A 6128-nucleotide genomic window follows, 5' to 3' on the forward strand; every position below is an offset into this window, starting at 1 on the left:
CAATGCTGCCAAGGTGCAGATCTGTCCGTCCAGCACATGGCGCCATGCTAGCAGCAGGGCCTCTGTGCCGAGAGTGTTCTGTCGAACGAATGTCGGTTTATAGGACTTTATTTATCTTAAGCATTCCTACTCCGCCTAATTTCCCAAAGGAACCCAAGGCATCGAACAAATCAGATAATAACAGTGCAAAAACAAACAAACAAATAGGATTGCGTTTCCAAGTCGCAGGGAGATGAAAAGATGTATTTGCAAGATGCTTTCAGAACTCAAAGCAGGTCCACCTTTTCCTGTCTGGGTTTGCATGAGGATTTTCCGCAGCAACAGGGTAAGGAGTTGTGAAACCTCAGATAGACTTGGGCGCATGTTCGGGAGTTGCAGGTTAATCAGGGCTCCCCAGTACATGCATGCAAGTGTTTAAGAATCCAGGCTGTTGTCAGGGGTGGAGGAAGGGGGTGCAGTGGGTGCAGTCTGTCCCAGGTGTCTTCGCTGGGGGGAGGGCGCCATTTGGCACACCGCCTGCCCGCGACTCCCAAGCCTACCCCGAGCCATTTTGACAGCTCAGGGGAGGCTTGGGAGTTGCAGGCGGGCGGCATGCCAAATGTCCACCATCAGCAGCTCTCTCTGCCCCCAGCTGCAGGGTGCACATGCCACTCCATGCACCCGAGCAGCTACCCCGCGCCTGGGAGGGCACCCTCTGCGCCCCACGGGAGCACACACACCCTGGGCATCGCGAGCATATGCTCCGCTCCTGGCTCTCAGTTGATGGCATGTTTTAAGAGGATGCCAGCGTATCCTCAGCGAATACAATCACCATTGTCAACAAAGGGGCAGCTCTCACGATATGTGTGCTTCGCATTGGGCGCAATACCAAGTAGGAACTTCAGCCATGTTTTCAGAAATGTTACTACCCACAGCCCGTCATCAGGTGCCCAGTGCAAAGGGATCTTCGAGTCGTTGAGTCTGAGTGCAGGAATTAAGCCACAGTCACTGAAGATAAGACAGATACGTTTAAGTGGGATGCCCACAATATTGTTTAAATGGCAGCTCCTTTTTGTATTTTATAAACAACAATATGACACCGTCACAAAAGCTGTTTCATTTAGAACCATCCTACATTCAGCAATTTAATTATTCCCTTAATTATTGAAGCATTCATCATAGTTTTCCAACTGATTCATTGCTGGCTGGCTGGCTGCTTTTCTTTGACTCATTAATATAGTGACAAGTGAATTGACAGCCTTCTTGCTAACCTACAAGAATACTGGGAATAGGAGACTTGGAATCTTGAAAGGAGGTGTGTATTATTGTAATTAGCCAACCAAACCTAGTGGCAAAAGCTTCATTAGAAGTCAAAGGTACATAATAATATGTCAGAAAAGCCCAATTATCAGCGGCTTTTATAATCATATCTACAAGGTAATATCTTCCAGACACAACTTTATTTTATTAGAGAATGAGCAATGAAGAAGAGATTCTCCATGCAAATAAGCCTTCTGTAGAATACAGAGCCTTCACCCTAAAAATAATAAATTCCACAGAAATTCAAACCTTGCTATTTTCAGCACTGAAAATGATGGCACTTACAAGAATAAATAATATCCTAGATGCTCAAAAATAAATTTTATTTGCTAATTTTGATATTGTTATATATCACAGTTTCCTTGCGCTGAAACAGAGGAGTTCCTTAATTTCTTCCAATAAAATGGGGACGTCTCTGCTTTTTTAATGACTTAATCTTGTGTTGCAATTTCTCACTGTTCCCAAACCTACATCGCAACACCACCCTGTTTCCCCCTTATACATTTTGCAGCTTCCCAGTCTGTCAGGTACACCCGACACCGTACTCAGTGGCTTACGTCTCAAGGGCTAACGTTCAGCTGGAAGGGCTCAGCGTCCAAATCTTAGCACCGTGTTCTGCGCGCCTTGGCTACTTCTTCACTTCACGGTGCTAAGAAAATCAACAGGGGCATTTGCATGCAGCAGAAAGGACTGGGGAGGAGAGGGGGAAATGGCAAAGCGGTGAGCTTGAGTGTTTGAAATATAAACCTTGAGGTTGAGTGTGTGCCACTGATGGAGGAGCAAATCTGTGTAAATCAATACATTTATTTAGCTCACTCACCAACTCTTTCTCTCTGAGTTAACACCCCAGCACACACAATGCTAGCAAAGGTGATTATCTCTGCTAGCATAATTCCTCTGTAACATCTGCTTTCGCCCATAACACTCCACTAATTTTTCCCTCATTTCATTACACATAATTTTCTTTCAACACAATCTACATGTATTAAGTGGTAATGACTTTCCAGTTAAGAGCAAATCGACGTCAAGGGACACACACCCCCCTCCCGATTGCCTGCCGTGCCTGACTCCGGCTATTAAAGATAAATTTGGTGTCTCAGAAAGCGGCAGTAAGCTAATCAATCAATTAAGCGGTTAGGACATACATTATCAAAATTCCACAGTGTGGGGGGTGCATGAGAGCGTGCTGATATACTTGGTGGTTTTAAGGAATAAAAAATAATTTGCAAGTGACTAATGAACACACTCTGAGGTTGAAAGTCTGTATTTAGCATCTTCTGGACTGAAAACACAAACTATTAGGCTAGTTAATTTCAGGGGGGGAAGCTCGGTGTAAGCATTTGATATTCAAATAATGTTATAGATTCGGCGCACTGTCAAAGCAGCGTTTCAAGAATGAAGTATAGGAGAGACTAAATTCTTTGGCAAAACTGTGTTGTTGTTTTTTAAGAAAAAGGAGCAGCAGCGAAGGCATTCTACATGAAGGCAGCCGTCGAAACTTGTCAGAATGTCTCTGGATATTGCTCAGGTCTCTGAACAGAGATTAATATTCCATTACATGCTAGCTACAGTAAAATTGTTTGAGGACAGCCTGGTAAGTAACACACTGCCTTGGACAGTTTTTGAAATTAAACGATTAAGTTAATTTGTATGCACATCTTGCATTGGGTTTCTTGAGACATGGGTTTTTCAGAGATTTCATAGAAATAAACTGATATAACTTTCCAAGAAGGCAATGGCACCACCCCCACATTTGAACACCAGCTACAAACAACAGCCCCAAATATTTTTATATATATATTAACTACTCACCCACGTCAGAAGAATCTGCACAAATCTAAGCCACAGATGAATTCTGATTTTCAGTGAGCAACCTACACTGAACAAATAAAGAATGCAAGTTTTGGGGGTTTTTTAAGGCAAAAGCAAACTGCCATTCTTTCCTGCAACGTGCATGTGTGTGTGTTTCTCTGTGTTGGAATAGGATGCACGTTCATTTAAGGTGGTTTTTAATTTCTTTTCTTCAATCTTGTGTCTCATGTATCAGCTTGCGTGTCAGTGTTTTGGCAAATAACGGTGAGTGAAAATGCAGAACACCCTGCACTTGCTCTGAAGCGAGAGAACGAGATCAGCAGAGAAAAAATAGGAAACAAACTTTATTTGCTCGAACATGAGACTAAATACAGAAACACACACAAACACAGAGAGAGGGTTAAATAGAATATTAAAGCAAGGAGAGGCCCCGATAATAAAATTGTGAAACCCTTCATATATATTTTATTTAAAGAAACAATCAGTAAATCTTTAAAATAAAAAAGTGATTGTCACCAGGCCATGCCAATTACTTTTCCTGTCAGTGTTAACCATTTTGCCTAAAGCTTTGTTATCCTAGTGCTGTAGATATCAGATGAAATGACATGAAAAAACTGCAGACTTTTTCCTTCCAGCTTCCAGCCTCCGCCTTCCCCTCTTCACCGCCTCCCCTCCCCATCCCTTACCTTCCCACAAACTGCACTGAGCCCTTTGCAGGCCATATATAACAAGCATGGAATGAGGAAAATCCTAACTTTACTCTGCAGGAATTTCAGGCAAAACAAAAGCGGCACTTGGGAGAAGAGAGAACTTTGTGATCCAATTACTGTTCAAATTAGGGAAAGGCATATGCCAGACTTATTCCTCTCCTCCCCCTTTTCTTTTTCATTTCTTTTTGCATCCTCTACATTTTCTCATTTTCAAATGTGTCCTGGTAATCTGCAAAATAAGAATGCCTATGGTATAGGGGGTGTGTGTGTGTTTTACGTCACAACCGATCTGATTGCTTATAAACTGAATGCATGTAATCAGCTGTCGAGATTATGAAAGCATAGTAGATTGTAAAATTAAAATAAAATAAGGCACCTTCCAGAAAACACCCATTCCCCAATTGTGTTTTGTTTATCTTTCCCCCTTTCTCTCTCTCTCTCACCATTTACTGGTTTAATGTTCATTATAGTGTTAATATTACATATGATAAACATCACCCCCACCCACCCATCCATCTCATTTGTGCTCATTTTTTACCTCAGTTCTCAGTGGCTTTGTGTTTTATGGCATATAAAATATTATAGCACTTTACCTTTATTTGAGTTGCTAGGAGAACATTCTGCAGAACATCCAAACGTTGCTTTCCTTTAGTGAGAAGGAAGCACAGCAATTCTGTTTTGTTTTCAAACCTGGCACTGAAAGGGTTAACTAGACTTCTGACTGGATTAAAAACAACAACCACCACCTGACTTTTCCTAGTTTTGAAAAATAATAATTGCCTTTTTATTCTCTATCTCTTTTTTTGCTCACTCGCCTTTGATATAAAAGATAATAAACTCAAACTCACATGAAACAATATTGAATCCCTTGCCAGTTGGGAGAAGGAAAAATGTTTCCCATTTCCCTAGTCCATTTTGCCTAGCACAGGTAAACTCAAAACTTTTGTTTGCAAAGTTTGCGCAAGTTTGTGGAAATAAAACCTTGTTTTCCATTTTTATTTTTATTTTTTTAAAAAGAAAGAAAGAAAGACGGGGTCTCTGCAGTAGCCAAATGAGGGGATTTGGGGTAACTGTTGTTGTTTACTTGAAGCGGATAAAACACCCACCTTAAACCCACCCTCTATTCGGTTCAGTAGCACCTCCATACTCCAATAAACCGTTTTCATTCCATCTGGCGTGCGTTTGCTCTGAAGACATTTTCCTGTCAATCTCTCCCGCCACATTAAAAATCTGTCATTACTATTGCATTGCTGCCTGGCTCCAGAGATTTGTCTGACTGCTTTATTGCTCCTCTCATTTTTTTTCTCCTGCTACAGCCAAGAAGCAGAAATAAAGGTTTGTTGTTGAAACATGGCCGCAAGGAAAGTAGGAGGCACACATCTGTCAAGGTATTACCTTTCTTCAACCAGGGATTAAGGTGTTTTACTGCAGTCGCTACTGAGCAGTCACACTGAATAAATTTTCTCAGTAGAACATAAAAATGAACTCATACATTTTGAACTAGGTTTCATTCTTTCAACCAGCCCAGATAATTATGCAATGGCATCACAGTGGGGGTGGGGGGTGGAGGGGAGTCAGGAAGGGGGAATTCTTTCCCTGTCAAATTTGCATTATTTAAATACAAAGAAAGCCTGAGAAGAATTGAGGAGACTGAGGCACCACAGCATTGGGGTTGTGGGGGGGGGGGGAATCATTCTCCATCTTCCCTTCCTCTTGATCAGGACTGGTTATTACCTGCAAAGATTAAATAGGTTACAGGGTATTGCTTTTCCTTGCATTTGTCTTGTGTGCTATCCCACCCTGCCACCAAAATAATAAAATAATATACAGAACCACCCAGCATCCCCATCAATATTCATTGTCAACCCGAATGGAAGGAAATAAGGCAGCGTTTCTGGTTTCTGAAACACAGTCAGCCTGGCAGGCCCAAAGTTGTCGGCGTAAATATGGGTTGCCACATAACAGCAGTTCTGACTGACAGGATGCAAAGTTTTGAAAATGGAAGGCCAAAAAAAAAAAGAAAGAAAGAAAGAAAGAAAGAAAGAAAGAAAGAAAGGAGGGCTGCTAACTCCATCAATGGATTAACAATGTCAGAAAGACCAGAGAGTGGGGGAAGAAGTGGGTGGAGCAACTGGAACTTTTTAGTTTTCAAACTTTTAGCTTGTCCCAGCTAGCTTAAGTCCATAGTGCTCAGTTTACTAGATAGCTGTCCATACAGAGCTGTGAGCAAATTAAGCACATGGAGGTGGGAAGGTAAAGGACCCCTGGGTGGTTAAGTCCAGTCAAAGCCAACTATGGGGTTGCAGC

At 41.9% G+C, this 6128-nt stretch overlaps 1 long non-coding RNA gene across 1 annotated transcript in view; it reads right to left on the bottom strand.

Annotated features, from left to right (window-relative positions):
- The window catches only part of LOC310677892, a 30563-nt gene extending 25441 nt beyond the window's left edge, over nt 1-5122 (bottom strand). The window contains exon 1 of the long non-coding RNA XR_014511494.1: nt 3112-5122. This is a non-coding gene — a long non-coding RNA (uncharacterized lncRNA). The remainder of the gene's footprint in view (nt 1-3111) is intronic.
- Nucleotides 5123-6128: the final 1006 nt, after the last annotated feature.

The sequence above is a fragment of the Podarcis tiliguerta genome, assembly GCF_965153285.1.
Source record: "Podarcis tiliguerta genome assembly, chromosome: 1".
NCBI classification, from domain to species: Eukaryota; Metazoa; Chordata; class Lepidosauria; order Squamata; family Lacertidae; genus Podarcis; species Podarcis tiliguerta.